The following is a 15,596-nucleotide window of genomic DNA, read 5'->3' as shown; positions in this document are numbered from 1 at the left end:
CTACATACCTGGTAATGCTCCAAACTTGAATTAAAGACTTTAACTTTGAAGAGGATTTCCAAAATCTTGAATCTTGAACTTTGAAATGGGTTTTCTTGAAAACCCTAGGTTAGGAATGATGATTCTTGTTTAGATTACAAGGATATATATTAGAATTGATTTGGAATGAATAGAATAGGCTTACCTTAGTGTTATTGATGATGGAAGATAATAGAAGGCCGTTCTAGGGCTTGGGGGTGTGAAGAATGAAGTGAAAAAACCTTAAAACGAAGTTTTAAAATTGCTGTCGGACCCATTTTATGCCCTATTTTACGGCCCATAAAAGTTTTACGGACCATATATCCCACCGTAAATCCATCACAGTGATTTGAGCTTTCTAGGCCAATTTTACGACCTAAATATACGGCCCGTATAATTTTTCACGGCCCGTAGATTCCGCCGTAAATCGACAGAACACTGTTTTAGTAAAACGGGCATAAATTTTTGTACAGATGTCTGTTTGACCTCCATAATATACCGTTGGAAATGTATTTCAAAGATCTACAACTTTGAAGAAGGAAATTTTCCCAAATTCCTTACATATTTTTTCGTATACTCATTTTAATTGAGACATGGGGCAAACTCACTTGAAAACACGCTCCGTAGGGTAGCTTCCGACTTTCCTTTGCTCAAGGACTCTTTTCATGTCTTAATTGGGTTTCAAACACCATTTATACACTACTCAAATTGGGTTCATTATACCCCCGTCTTATGAGTCAAATCTTAGCCCGAATGCACGAGGTGTTACAGGTTCTTTGATCACATTTTCCTTAAATATTTTCTAAATTATTGTAATAATAAATTATCATAACTTATAGTACTTTAATGTAGTTTCTAAATATATAAATTTTATTTTACAAACTTGAAAAATGTATATCAAAATTTAAGGTTAAAGTTATAAAATTTGACCCTTACATTTTGAAAAAGTTCACACAAATTGAAACGGAAGGAGTATAACTTAAACTGTTTTTTAATTCAATAACATTGTTCTCTTGATGTGGATAGCGGTCATCTTTTAGCTTAGTCCCCCAAAAGGAGAAAAAGAAATCATCTTTTTGCTTGTGGCGATAAAAAGTGAAAGAATGATTAAACAAAGACGACCAATCTCAATCAATATGACGACTATTGGAATTTTGTTTTTTAATCATGCAAGACAAGTACTGCATTAAAATAATGATTTAACAAAGACGATCAACCTAAAACAATATGAATTATTGAAAGTTTGTCTTTTAATCATGCGATAAGTATCACATAAATAATGATTAATGACTTATTGGAACTTACTACATCAAAATAATGATTAAACAAAGACGATAAACCTCAAGCAATATGAATTATTGGAACTTTATTTTTTAATCATGCAAGACAAGTACTACATCAAAAAAAATATTAAACAAAGACAACCAACCTCAAGCAATATGAATTATTGGAACTTTGTTTTTTAATCGGGCAAGACAAGCACTACATTAAAATAATTATTAAACAAAGACGACCAACCTCAAGCAATATGAATTATTGAAACTTTGTTTTTTAATCATGCAATACAAGTACTACACCAAAATAAATTTGCTACTAACCTTTCACGTCATATAATGCTGTTGACTTTTGGCTCAGTGATTGATCGTCTTGCCGGATATATATACCTTTACCAGAACATAGTTCAATTGATGAAGGAAACAGTATCTTATTCTTGACTATTTATATAAGTGATACAGGGACAAGTAACAGTGGCTGAAACTTACTAAATTGAGCATGGAAAAGTGAAACAAGACTCTTTTCCCCCTTTTTGGACTGTTATTAAATAGTTACAAGAATTTTCACCGGTCGTCCTTGACCGATTTTGAGTTTAGCAAATATAAATATAAGAACTTTACCTCCTCCTTCTCCTCTTCATATCGATAGTTTGTTGTTTTTTTGGTTAAAGAAACTCGAAGAATAATATTACTGAATTTTATTGAGCTTGACTGTCGAACAAGACCTATGAGTTTGTTAAATTTTGAAAGTCTGAGTTGAAACTAATGATTAAGAATATTTGGAATTGATATTAGAAGATTAAATATCAAACTTAAAGTTAATCCGAGATCTGAACCAATTTTGAAATAAAACGTGATAGTGTTTTCTGTGCATTGGGCTTTCAGCAGCCGGCGGCGTCTTCATTTTTTTGGGGCAATTCGCAGGATTGCCGGGGGTGGTCTTTAACTTTTGCATTTTGCCCTTCGCCTAAAATTTATGGATTTCGGGTTTGAATCTCTGCCTAGTCAAAATTTTTAAAAAGTATGTTCTGGTAAAGTTCTACCTTATAAGACATACTTTTAGTTATTTCTTATGGGCATACTTTTGGTTATGCCTTAATAACCAAAAGTCTACCCCGCATAACTAAACTATGCCTTAAGGAAAAGTTCTGCCTTATATCTGGCATAACTTTAGTTTTTCCTTAAGAAGTGTATGTTGGATCGGGCATACACGCCCTCAAGCCCTGCCTTGCGATTTTTTTATTTTACTTTATGCTTAAGCGGGGGTTCGAACCCAGAACTTCAAGTATTCGCCCACCTTTCCAAGCGAATGGCAAAACTTAAAGACCATAATTATGAGGGTCAAAATTTAAAGACCACAAATATGAGGGGAAAAAATTAAAGACCACCCCAAAAGAAGGGCAATCTTTGCGGATTGTCCTTCAAAGTCACCGGTATTTAATTTTTGTCCCTCAAATAGGTGGTCTTTAATTTTTTTTCCTTCGCTTAATACCCCAAGGTTCTGGGTTCGAACCTCAGCTCAGTAAAAAAAAGGAATTTCGCTAGGCAGAGGTTTGGATTCGCAAGACAGAGGCAGAGTTTCAAATCTCAAAAGTCTGCCTGAGGTAGAGTTTTGCATGCTAAACTGGAAAACTACAAAAATCTGTCTTGCGAATCCAAACTCTACCTTGCGATCTTTTTTTTTAAGTTTTGATTGAGCGGGGGTTCGAACCCGAAATCAAAAGATTTTTAGCGAAGGTCAAAAATTAAAGATCACTAATTTGAGGGCCAAAAATTAAAGACCAGTGCCTTTGAAGGACAATCGTGCAAATGACCCCGGCATCTTCACTGATAACTAGATTTAGTGGAGCGGACACTTCATTTTCATTTTTCGGCCCAGCGCTAATGTTCAGGCTAGTATCGGCCGAGACCACACAAGGCATCACTCTGCCAGAAAATTAGGGAAAAAAGGTATATGCCCCCTGAACACAAAATAATTATCTCTTCATGCCCCTTTATCTTTATGCTACAAAAATTATTTACCCGGATGCCCCCAAAATTATGATATTGCCCTGCCTCTTTTATATCACGATGGTATTATAGAGGACTTTTCTTCAAAAACATTCATCAACCCTCTATGAAACCCATATGGTATATATAATATACTGATAGGGTATCACATAAGATCATGTTCATTTATTTAAAAAACACACTTTTCTTAAAAAAAAAAAAAAAAAAAACCTTTATGACTATATACATATACTGAGATAGTATCATGAAGCGTTGCGTTAATCCTTCAATAAGACACTCCTCAGTCTTCCATGATACCATCATGGTATATATCATATACTGAGACTGTATCATGGAGGACCGCTTCAGTCATTCAATGAGACAAATATATTGAGATGGTATCATGGAAGAAGGATTTTGGGTGAGGGGTTATTCAGGTGAATATTTTTTCCGAACTGGGTAGAAGCGAAATTAGTTTATGAGGAGCATGACTTGGGTAAATAGTTTGATTTCTACGAATATTTTGTGTTGTTTTCCAAAATTTTACCGAATGTTCCTTTTGTGGTTGATATTTAAATTTTGTCCTTATAAGAAATTTTGCCATTTTTTTGCGCGGATTGCCCTTCTTTTGGGGTGGTCTTTAAATTTTTCCCCTCATATTGCTGGTCTTTAATTTTTGCCCTTCTCATTGCAACCCTGAGCGTTCACGCAGAAATCACGGGGTTCTGGGTTCGAACCCCCGCTCAAGCATAAATTAAAAAAAAAATTACAAGGCAAGGTTTGGGTCACGTGTATGCTGGACCCGGCATACATTTGTTAAGGAATTACCAAAGTTATGCCGGACCCGGCATACTCATGCCTTATGGGCAGACTTGGCATAAGTATGCCGGGTCCGGCATAACTTTGGTAATTCCTTAATAAGTTTATGCCGGTGGGGGCATACTTATGGGCAAACTTTTAGTTAAGCCTTAACTAAAAGTCTTTTTCTAGTTATGCCTTATGAGGCAGACTTTTAGTTAAGTGACAACTAAAACTATGCCCCATAACTAAAAGTATGCCCCATAAGGCGGAACTTTTCCTTAAGACATAACTAAAAATTTGCCTTATAAGACAAAGTCTATGTCTTAAGGAAAAGTTATGCCTTATGGGGCATACTTTTAGTTACGCCTTAACTAAAAGTCTGCCCCATAAGACAGTACTAGGAAAAGACTTTTAGTTAAGGTTTAACTAAAAGTTTGCTCATTAAAAGTTTGCGCATAAGTATGCCGGACCCGACATAAACTTGTGAAGGAATTACCAAAGTTATGCCGGATCCGGCATACTTATGCCAAGTCTGCCCATAAGGCATAAGTATGCCGGGTCCGGCATAACTTTGGTAATTCCTTAACAAGTGTATGCCGGTGGGGGCATAGCGAAATTTAAACTTTGCCTTGCGATTTTTTTTTTTAAATTTTGACTGAGTGGGGGTTCAAACCTGGAACCCATGAATTTTAACCGAAGGGCAAAATTTAAAAATTTGAACTATGAGGGGCAAAATCTAAAGACCACCCCAAAAGAAGGGCAATTCTGCGAATTTCCCAAATTTTGCAAACACGCATTTGCAGGCTGCAGCCGGACAAAATGTAACCATTTTTGAGAAACTTAAATAACCATGATATAATTAAAATAGCGGGCCTCAAATGATCCTATTTGTGCAAGTGCGATTCGCAGGAATTTCCTTATTTTGGGGTGGTCTTTAATTTTTGACCATTAAATTGGTGGTCTTTAATTATCATGTATGGACAAAAAATTGTTTGTGCAAATCTTCCCCTTATCACATAAAGCATTTTTTTGTGCGGAATGCCCTTCAAATGCACTGGTCTTTAATTTTTGCCCCTCAAATTGGTGGTCTTTAATTTTTGTCCATTTCGCCTAATACCATGAGGTTTGGGGTTCAAATCCTGATTTAGTAAAAAAAACAAATCGCAAGGTAGAATTTTATAGTAAAGTTAGGCATATTCGAGCAAAATTAGGCTTATTCGAGCAAAATTAGGCTTATTCGGGCAAAGTTATGTCTCTTCAGGCAGAGGTTTGCCCTAATGAATAGGCCTAACTTTGCCCGAAAAGTTAGGCTTTAAGGCAGAGGCTTGTCTTAAGAGCTAATTTTGGATAAAAGTTTGCCTTAAGGCAAATCTCTACCTGAATAGGCCTAATTTGCTACAAACCTCTGCCTTGCGATTTTTTTTTTTGATTGAGCCGAAGTTCGAACTCAGAATCTCGAGATATTAAGCGAAGAACAAAAATTAAAGACCAACAATTTGAGGGACAAAAATTAAAGACCAGTGCCTTTGAAGGTCAATCGTGCAAATGACAAGTAAGTTAAGTTTTGCACTTCGGCCCAACACTTAACGTAGAGCCTGTTTGAATGGGCTTAAAAAAAGCAGCTTATAAGCTATTTTCAGCTAATAAGCTGTTTTAGATAAGTTAAGTCAAACAAACTCAATTAATTTTTTGGGCTTATTTTAAGCACAAAATGACTTTAAGCTGGTCAGTCAAACACTCAAAAAAGCTGAAAACAACTTATAAGTCAATCCAAACGGGCTCGTAATCAGCAAATCTTGCGGCTAAGGTTTAGATAATGAGACAATTAAGAAAAAATAATGGAACCTTAAGCGCGTTTGGATTAAAGACCAACAATTTGAGGGACAAAAATTAAAGACCAGTGCCTTTGAAGGTCAATCGTGCAAATGACAAGTAAGTTAAGTTTTGCACTTCGGCCCAACACTTAACGTAGAGCCTGTTTGAATGGGCTTAAAAAAAGCAGCTTATAAGCTATTTTCAGCTAATAAGCTGTTTTAGATAAGTTAAGTCAAACAAACTCAATTAATTTTTTGGGCTTATTTTAAGCACAAAATGACTTTAAGCTGGTCAGTCAAACACTCAAAAAAGCTGAAAACAACTTATAAGTCAATCCAAACGGGCTCGTAATCAGCAAATCTTGCGGCTAAGGTTTAGATAATGAGACAATTAAGAAAAAATAATGGAACCTTAAGCGCGCTAGAAGAAGGGTTTGAACCTTCGACCTTGTGGTTAACAGCCACACGCTCTAACCAACTGAGCTATTCCAGCCGCTGTTGAACTGACAAGGATGACCAATTATTATCTTACAATGACCTTACAATTAACACATTTTCTATGGGTGGAATTTTAATAGAGATAAGGTTGAGAAGGGAAAAGCTGCCAAAATACGCTAACAGTTAATATTTGAGAAATTAAACATTAGTTTTAGCTTAAAATTTCGCATTATATAGTACAATATTTGATTGGCTGCATATTTGTGCCGTAACCACTGCAGTATTTGATTTATGGTATTAAATAATATTCATAATAAATCATGTAGGAATTTATATATTATTTGACGCGATGATATCTTTGTTGAAAAAATGATCTTGATATCTCAAAAAAAATATTTTTTATTGATGTCTAAATTTATTCCTTAATACCTTCTAATGAGTAATTAATATGTTAATTATTTTAACATATTTCTATCGGTATAATGGCTGTCACAACAGACCATTAATGAGTCAATATCTTCATATCATTACAGACCCACTTGAATTCATATCAAATTCTTGAAATGAATTGGCTTAATGGCTCCTATTGTCTGGACAATTACTTAATCAGACCTTCACCTTCCTAACGTAATCCATTGTTTCATGATGGGATATTATTCCTCTATTTCCATGCATTAATCTCTTTACCGTTGTAAATATTTATAGCCATCTCTCAGGTTATTCTACTATATAAATTCTACTCTTTTCCTTTTGGAAGTGTATATATACAATGAAGAGAAATTCCTTCTCCTATATTATATTAGTGTGCTGGGTTTTCTTCTTTAATCTTTGTTAGATTCCGGCTCCTAGTTTTGTGTACTAGAAGAGCTTGTTGAATCCTGAGGAATACACCCCATACCGGGTGAAATATCCTTAAGGACAGTTTTTTCGGACATGCCTCAAACTTTGATGAATTCCGTATGGTGTTCGTGATCAAGTATTTTCCATAAGATTTTCAACAATCTTAAAGATATTTCATACTATGTTATTATGGAAAATACCAATTACAAAAAAGGCCAGAATGGCTGGTTGATTTTGCAACATGTTGTCAACACTAAGCTTTAACCAATCCCATAATCACTTGTAAGTGGAGGTTAATTTTCTTCTCTAAGAAAATTGAAGGTACGCAATTTTCATACCTATGTGTTGAATATATGTTGACAGAATAATTATAATGTCAAGTGGTTCAAAATTAAAATTTTCTGGTGAGATACACATACGTGCATATACTTGGTTCAGACTCTACTAGTTCATATATAATTGTAGTATTTTTTAAGTAATAATCATGGAGATATGATAACTATTAAGAATTTGAATGTGTCTTATAACCATCAGTGATATTGTAGATAGTGCAAAAATGTTAATTTGAGCTATCTAGTAGATGACTGCCTTCTCTGTTTGGAAAGAAAAAAAATAGTGCACTCTAAAAATAAAAAATAAAAAATAAAACTTTTTGAGTGAGAAAATTCTTAAAGACCCTTTTGAGGATATATTTGATTCCTGCAAAAAGTGTTTATTGGACAATCTCCTTTTGGTACGAATTCGTGTTATTATAATATTATTTTAGGTAGCTCGTAATAATTTTCACATCGTTTTAGTATTTGTGAATAATTTATATTTGAGGTGTTAAGCTGAATGTATCTGCATATGTTTTAAATATATAGCTATTGTGATAAGATTATTGAAAAGATCTTTTGAGTGTGGCAAACAATGATACACCTCAATGTGGAAGAAGATTCGGAGAAATGATAATTTCGCTAAGCAAAAATAAATTTGACTAAGTCGATGATATAAATATTGTGGTCATTTCTCAAGCGAATCTTGTGGCTAATGTGAGAAATTGGGTGTTAGACTTTGGTGCTACTAAATATTTGTGCTAACATAATTTTGTGTTTTACACCCAAGTTGAAGAAGAAAAATGATTTATTTATATTGGTGATTCTAGAACTACTCAAGTTCTTGGAATGGAAAATCCTTCTACTTAAACTTACATCTTAAAAGCATTAGCGTTAACTGAGGTGGTACATATTCCTAATATGTGATCCAATTTGGTTTTATGTGATTATTAGAAAGAGTTGGGTACAAATTTTATTTGAGTTTGATAAAGTGTTAACAAAAATAATGTTTTGTGGCTGATGAATACTGTAATCATGATTTATATTTGCTTGATAATTTTCAAGTTGAAAATGTTAATATTTTGTTTACTCGACTAATTCATATGATTTATGACATGTTAGACTTAGATATGTTAGTTTCTTCTTATATTAAAAATATGCATGTTTAAGTTTTTCTTATGTTGAGGAGAAAAATTAATTAATTTGAGATTATACTAATGTCAGATTTTTATAAGGTTGTATCTGACCAAACGAATGACTTTCATCTAATAGCTACAAAACGTTGGCTTATTGTTTGTTATGACTTTGAAAATTTTTATTTGTCTTAAATGAGTTTTAATCACTTCATTCATTAAAATCATTGAAATCAATTGCTATATATATTGCCTTTATTGGCAATGCGATGGGAAATATTATAAGTACAGTCATTTGTGTTCTTCATCTTTTTTTTTTTTTTTTTTTTAATTTGTGTTCTTCATCTATATTTACTTATATGCTAAAATGTTTGAAAGTGTGAGGGTGTTCAACTAATGTTATATATGCTACTTGATTTTATGGAAAAGTAATAATACTTGAGAGGAACCACAAATATGGTACTAACATAGTGTATTTTGTAGTTGTACTAGAAGGGTACAATGATACTAATTTGATCTCACAATTCATTAGTGATTATGTGTTTACCCTTTGTGGGGGTGTAATAATATGAAAAATCAACCAAATAGACCACAATGAAATTTACGTTTGTGGTTTGAAGTTGTCTGGTAACGAAGCTAAGATAATTCTTAGTGAGTATTGAGGTTGAGATAAAAATCAATGTGTCTATATATTTTTATTGCCAAACAACATTAGTTGTAGTAGAAAATTAAAATTTTCAATGACAATAAAATACATTCATCTGAGACATGATATGATAAAGCAGTTGTTGTGAGATGAAATTATTTTCATTAATTATGTGAAGTCAGAAGGTGAACTTGATCAATTCATGGACTATAAGAAACATCGAGGGGAATGAGAATTTTAAGTCAACTTGAGAAGATCAACAATGATGGTAACCCAACCTATGTAATTGGAGATCCTGTGAATTAGGTTCATATGGTTAATAACAAGTCATTAGTCGATCAAGTATGCACTATAAGATTATATGCCTTCCTATGGTGTGTGAATATAGTGCAGTTTTGCAAGGTAAAGTGAGGCTGAGTTATAATTGTTATATCCCGTATTTTTGAACCTCGGAGTATCTGCTGGGGTGGGGCCCACACACCGAGATTTTTTTTGGAACATCTGAAAAGTCATATGAATCACATATGTAAAGTTAAACACAACTCATGAAGTACCCTTGGACCAAATCAAAGTGGAAACCCTCCAAACGAATATTTTTAAGAAAACGTTTTCGGGTGACCTGACTTTGGGGGGCAAAAACTGTATTATAAGTTTGGAATTTCGAAAATACCTTGAAATAGAAGTTGTAGATAATTGAATTAACTTTCCATCCATAGGTCGTGGGTTCCCAGGTGACGTCGGTACAAGGAGTTATGAACGTTTTAAGGTCGAAAGGTCAGTGGGCTAGGCCCAACTCGGGACCAACCGAGTTGGCCCAAAAAAATAAAATAAAAATTTAGGCCCATTGTTTAAGGGGTGGCCGGCCAAGTGAGGCCCAACCCATGGCTTTAATGAGTATTTCCATGTGCTAATTAATTATAAAGGGATCAATATCCCTTAGAAGGTTCAAGAGACTTAGAAGAGAAAGAAGAGCAAAACAAGAGCAAAAAAAGAAGACCATTTCGGGTTTGAGGTGCAAAAATTCACCACCAAAAATCTTGCTCCTAAAATTTTTCTTTTGTGGTTTTCCTACTAAGTTAAGGTTCCTTTGTAACTTGGTATAGTTGGATTGGAGTGGGGAGCATTAGAATCACCAAAGTGATCACATCTCCAAGTGAAGAAGACTTGAAGAAAAGGTAAGAATTTCTACCTTTTTATTGTGTTATGAAGTTTTGATTGTGTTGTAGTATATAGAAATGTGTTGATTGTATGGAAAAATGGAAGTTTGCAAAGTGGGTGTGTGTTGTAGGTGTGTAGCCGTGGGTATGCACAATTGTATAGCCACAATGTGTTGAATTTATGTTATATTCTAGTTGTGATTGTGATGAAATGCATATGGGAATTGAAAGTTGGATGAATTTAGTTGATATTGGAAAAAATAGGCATATGGCCGTAGGGTGTATATGGTTTGGGATAGAAAGGAATTGAGTTGTTTAGTGTGTTAAAGTGTTGTTGTGATGTTTGTAATGTAAATGAAGTTAGAATGATATAAGTTTGTATTGAATTGGAATGTAGAAACTTATGTCGTTTTAGTATGATTTTCCGACATTAAGGAAATGAAGTTGTTTGGTTGCTAATAGTGATGATCATTGATGAATTTGGAAGTTGGAAACTTGTTATGAAGTTGTATGCCAAAGATTTGATGTTTTGCATAAGTTATGCCTTTGGCGGAAAGTTGTATATTATGTATATCGAGTGTATATCTTGAGGAAAACGATATGAAATGTTTCTAGAACTATATGGTGATGATTATGATTGTTGTTGAATGTGAAATTATTGATCTTAGTTGAAAGTTGGGTTGAATTGAAGATTATGTCAACTTGTGAGAAAAATGACTAGTTGAAGGATATTTATGTTTTTAATGTTCATTGTTGATATTGATGTTGTCGTTTGGGTTGTTGTTGATGATTTCTAGCCGAGTTGAATTCTCGGGGTGCTATATGTATAGGGGAAGTGCTGCCGAAATTTCGGTAGCCAAATATGCATTAAGTTGAAACTTTGGTATTCATAGCTTACAATTGGTAAACTTGACCAATTGCAGTTTTTCGACGAAAGGGAAGTGAGTTTGGAAAGGCTTAAGGAGCGTGAAAGGTATGTAAAGCAAACCCAATTCTTCCCTTGGCATGCCCTTAGTGTATTAGGGTCGGATCCGGGCCTCGAAGGACCTCTTGGCCCTCGGAATCCGCAAGACAAAATTTCAGTTTTTCCTTCAGTAGAATTGAACCATTTTGATACGCTTTTTCTGAAATTATGCAATTGTGCTCTAAGTTACTCAGAAAGTCATAGAATGTCTGTATAACCTTCGTAGATGATATTATATGTTTAGAGGGCACAATTTGAGCCCGCCACCTTATTTGTTCTGAGGCGGGCCCACTATTTACGTTTTTGCCCCTAATGTGTTAAAGCTTCCTTTTTAAGCGATTTTTGAAAGAAATGTTTTAATTACCCTACTAATCGCTTAACGAATATTATTTTAAATATTCTGTTAAATATTATAAATTATTTTGACACTCGGAATGACTTCGGGAAAGTTATACTTCTGTAATTTATTATGATATCCGAAATACATTTATTATGATTCCGTCCGACCCCATTGGATTTGTTTGTCTTTGATACGCTTCATCGAGTCTTTGAAAACATTTATTATATTTTTAAATTGCATTAGTCTCTCACTACTCCATTCGTGGATGTCCCAATGTTTCCCACACTGAGCCCGGGCCAGGATATGTTGTCAAGCGTAATTCTCTGCATTGTTCGCCGCGTCCCGATGTGAGGGGGCAGGTATACGCGTACATGGGTCTGTGGAGTATGATGTGCCATGTCCGCCTATTCTGTTCTGATCTGTTATGGCCATTTTGATATGACATTATATGATACGGGGCCACGCCCCTTTTTCTGATTCCTCTGTATAGTGGCACCAGCGTCGGGAGGGTGGCCACATTCTGTCTGCCGAGTCTCGTGGCAGGGACCGGATATGATATGATATGACATATGTTTCTGTACGCATTCTGTCTGTTTTGGAAATATGCATTTGACACTCTGGATTCTGTACTCATTTTCTGTAACCATTATGATTTGACTTCTGTGATTCCGCTTTACATATTCAGTACATATTTCGTACTGACCCCCTTTCTTCGGGGGCTGCGTTTTCATGCCGCGCAGGTACAGACGACAGGTTTGCTGATCCACACGTTTAGGATCCCGTTTCTGCTATTTTGGGGCGCTCTCTTCTTCAGAGCCCATCTTTTGGTACAGTCTGTCACTGTTATCTGGATATGTATATTGTTCTGGGTATGACGGGGCCCTGTCCCGTCTTATGATTATGATATGTTCTGTAGAGGTCTGTGGATACATCTGTGTGGGTTCTGTACATATGTTTGGGATGTTTTGGTTTTATGACAGCCTTATCGGCTTCTGTGTGCCAAGTCTGCTTTTCTGCTAAATTCTGTAGCATCCACTAATGTTGCTATTATATTACATTATTTTGATAATATGCTAAATTGGGTATCGGGTACGTATAGGTGCCCAGCTAGGGCACTGGTCGCGGCCCACGGAGTTGGGTCGTGACAAAAGTGGTATCAGAGCAGTTCGTCCTCGGAATGTCCACAGACCGTGTCTAGTAGAGTCTTGTTTATCGGTGTGTTGTGCACCACGCCTATAAATAGGAGGCTACAGGGCATTTAGGATACTACCCTTCTTTCTGTCTTAGATCGTGCGATAGAGCTGTGTTATCAGGATGACCCCTCCCTAACGAGTGGCTATATTTGCAGATATGCCTCCAAAAAAGGCAACCGCGACCCAAAAGGCCAAGTCAGCAGCCTTGGGAGAGACTAGCCGGGTCCAGAGGATTACCAGGGCCCAGGCACATATTGCTCCGGGGACTTTGCCCCAGACAGAGGGTTCGTCTACACCGCCACTCGTGGAGGAGATTGGGGCGGCCGCAGCCGCAGATCGGGGGGCAGCTCCACCGCCAGCTCCCGCAGTTCCAGTACCTGAGCCTCCAGCTCCACGGCCAGGCACTGAGGATCAGTCTATGAGGGAGGCAGTCCAGCTGCTGACGAGACTTGTGGCAGGGCAGGTTCAGGGGCATAGACTGGGAGGTGACCGGGCAGTCAGGCGTGATAGTTCGAGAGCCCGTGAGTTTTTGACTTGTAACCCTCCAGAGTTCTTCGGGACAAAGCCCGAGGAGGATCCTGAGGAGTTTATCAGGAAGATGCGACGCACTCTAGATTTGATTAATGCTTCCGAGACAGAGTCAGTCGCGTTAGCTTCGTACCGGTTATATGATGTGGCGGCAAACTGGTACGAGTCATGGGGGCTATCCAGGGGGGACGGCGCTCCTCCAGCAGCTTGGGGCGATTTTTCTCAGGCATTTCTTGGACATTTTCTGCCCCCAGAGTTGCGACGAGCCAGATCTGATAGATTCTTATTATTGAGGCAGAAGAGCCGCAGTATCCGGGACTACAGTTTGGAGTTTGATTCCTTGGCCCGATATGCACCTACTGTGGTGGCTACTATGGCGGACCGGATGCACAGATATATTATGGGGCTGGATCGGTATTTTGTTGATAGCTGCTTAGTGTTGGCTGCTCAGCCCGGTATGGACATTGCCCGTATCCAGGCCCATGCCCAGGGTATGGAGGATCGGGGCAGAGGAGGACACCAGCCTGACAGGGGCCAGGATCGGAGACAGCCCAAGAGGGCCAGGTCATCTGGAGATTTTCGGGGCAGACAGCCCCAACAGCCGCAGCAGCCTAGCAGATTTTCATCTCAGCCAGCGCAGAGCGCGCCTCCCCAGCCTACAGGTCGCAGGTTCGATAGCCCAGGGTATTCAGGAGCAGGCCAGAGCTCCAGGGCTTCAGGTTCGCGGACAGATAGGGGTTCTGGTCAGATGAGGCCACCCAGGGTTCAGTGTTCTTTTTGCGGCAGATACCATACGGGAGAGTGCTACGGAGCCACCGGTGCATGCTTTTCTTGTGGCCGTCAGGGCCATTCTGTGAGAGATTGCCCGTATAAGGGTAGTTCGGGTGGTGCTGCGCAGCCTACCGGATCAGCCGCTGGGTCTTCATCGTCGTCAGTGGCTATGCGCCCTACGGGGCAGGGTTTTCCAGCACCAGCAGGTCGCGGCAGAGGCCGTGGTGGAGCTTCTGGTATTAGCGATCCTTCGAACCGCATTTATGCTTTGGCCAGCCGCCAGGATCATGAGGCATCTCCTAATGTCGTTACAGGTACTTTATTGGTCTTCTCTCGGTCTGTGTATGCATTAATTGATCCAGGTTCGACTTTATCATATATTTCACCCCTTGTTGCCGGTAAAATTGGTATTATGTCTGAACCTATAGAGCCATTTGAGGTAGCCACGCCGATAGGGGATTTTGTTGTAGCGAAACAGGTTTATAAAGACTGTTCTGTGATCGTTTGTGACCGTGACACTAAGGCAGATCTGGTAGAGTTAGATATGACTGAATTTGATGTTATTATGGGTATGGATTGGCTAGCTTCCTGTTACGCTAATGTTGACTGCCAGAATAAGGTAGTTCGCTTCCAGTTTCCCGGGGAGCCAGTTATAAATTGGGCTGGTAATACAGCATCGCCGAAAGGTAAGTTTATTTCATACCTTAAGGCAAAGAAAATGATCAGAAAGGGTTATATCTATCATCTGGTTCGGGTGCAAGACTTGGACGCCGAGACGCCGACACTTCAGTCAGTCCCCGTGATTAATGAGTTTCCAGATGTTTTTCCCGACGAGCTTTCAGGTCTTCCTCAAGAGCGGGAGATAGACTTCTCTATTGACTTACTCCCAGACACTCAGCCTATCTCTATTCCTCCGTATAGAATGGCGCCTGCAGAGTTAAAGGAGTTGAAGGAGCAGCTGAAAGATTTGTTGGATAAGGGCTTCATCAGACCCAGTACTTCGCCTTGGGGAGCCCCGGTATTATTTGTGCGTAAGAAAGACGGGTCGCTGCGTATGTGTATTGATTATCGGCAGCTGAATAAGGTAACTATAAAGAATAAATACCCCCTCCCCAGGATTGATGATTTGTTTGATCAGCTGCAGGGCGCTAAGTGTTTTTCGAAGGTAGATCTTCGATCCGGTTACCACCAGGTGCGAGTACGAGAGGCCGATATCCCTAAGACAGCTTTCCGGACCCGATATGGGCATTATGAGTTTAGGGTTATGTCTTTTGGGCTTACTAATGCCCCCGCAGTATTCATGGATTTAATGAACCGGGTATTCAGGCCATTCTTGGATATGTTCGTGATTGTATTCATTGATGATATCCTGGTTT

The 15,596-nt window shown here is 37.9% G+C and overlaps 1 non-coding gene across 1 annotated transcript; it reads right to left on the bottom strand.

Annotated features, from left to right (window-relative positions):
• Nucleotides 1-6,315: 6,315 nt before the first annotated feature.
• TRNAN-GUU (transfer RNA asparagine (anticodon GUU)) lies at nucleotides 6,316-6,389 on the bottom strand. Its single transcript has one exon. It is a non-coding gene; the product is annotated as a tRNA-Asn (tRNA).
• Nucleotides 6,390-15,596: the final 9,207 nt, after the last annotated feature.

The sequence above is a fragment of the Lycium barbarum genome, chromosome 3, assembly GCF_019175385.1.
Source record: "Lycium barbarum isolate Lr01 chromosome 3, ASM1917538v2, whole genome shotgun sequence".
Lineage (NCBI taxonomy): Eukaryota > Viridiplantae > Streptophyta > Magnoliopsida > Solanales > Solanaceae > Lycium > Lycium barbarum.
The sequence above is the reverse complement of the archived record's forward strand: the minus strand, read 5'-3'. Positions and strand labels throughout refer to the sequence as shown.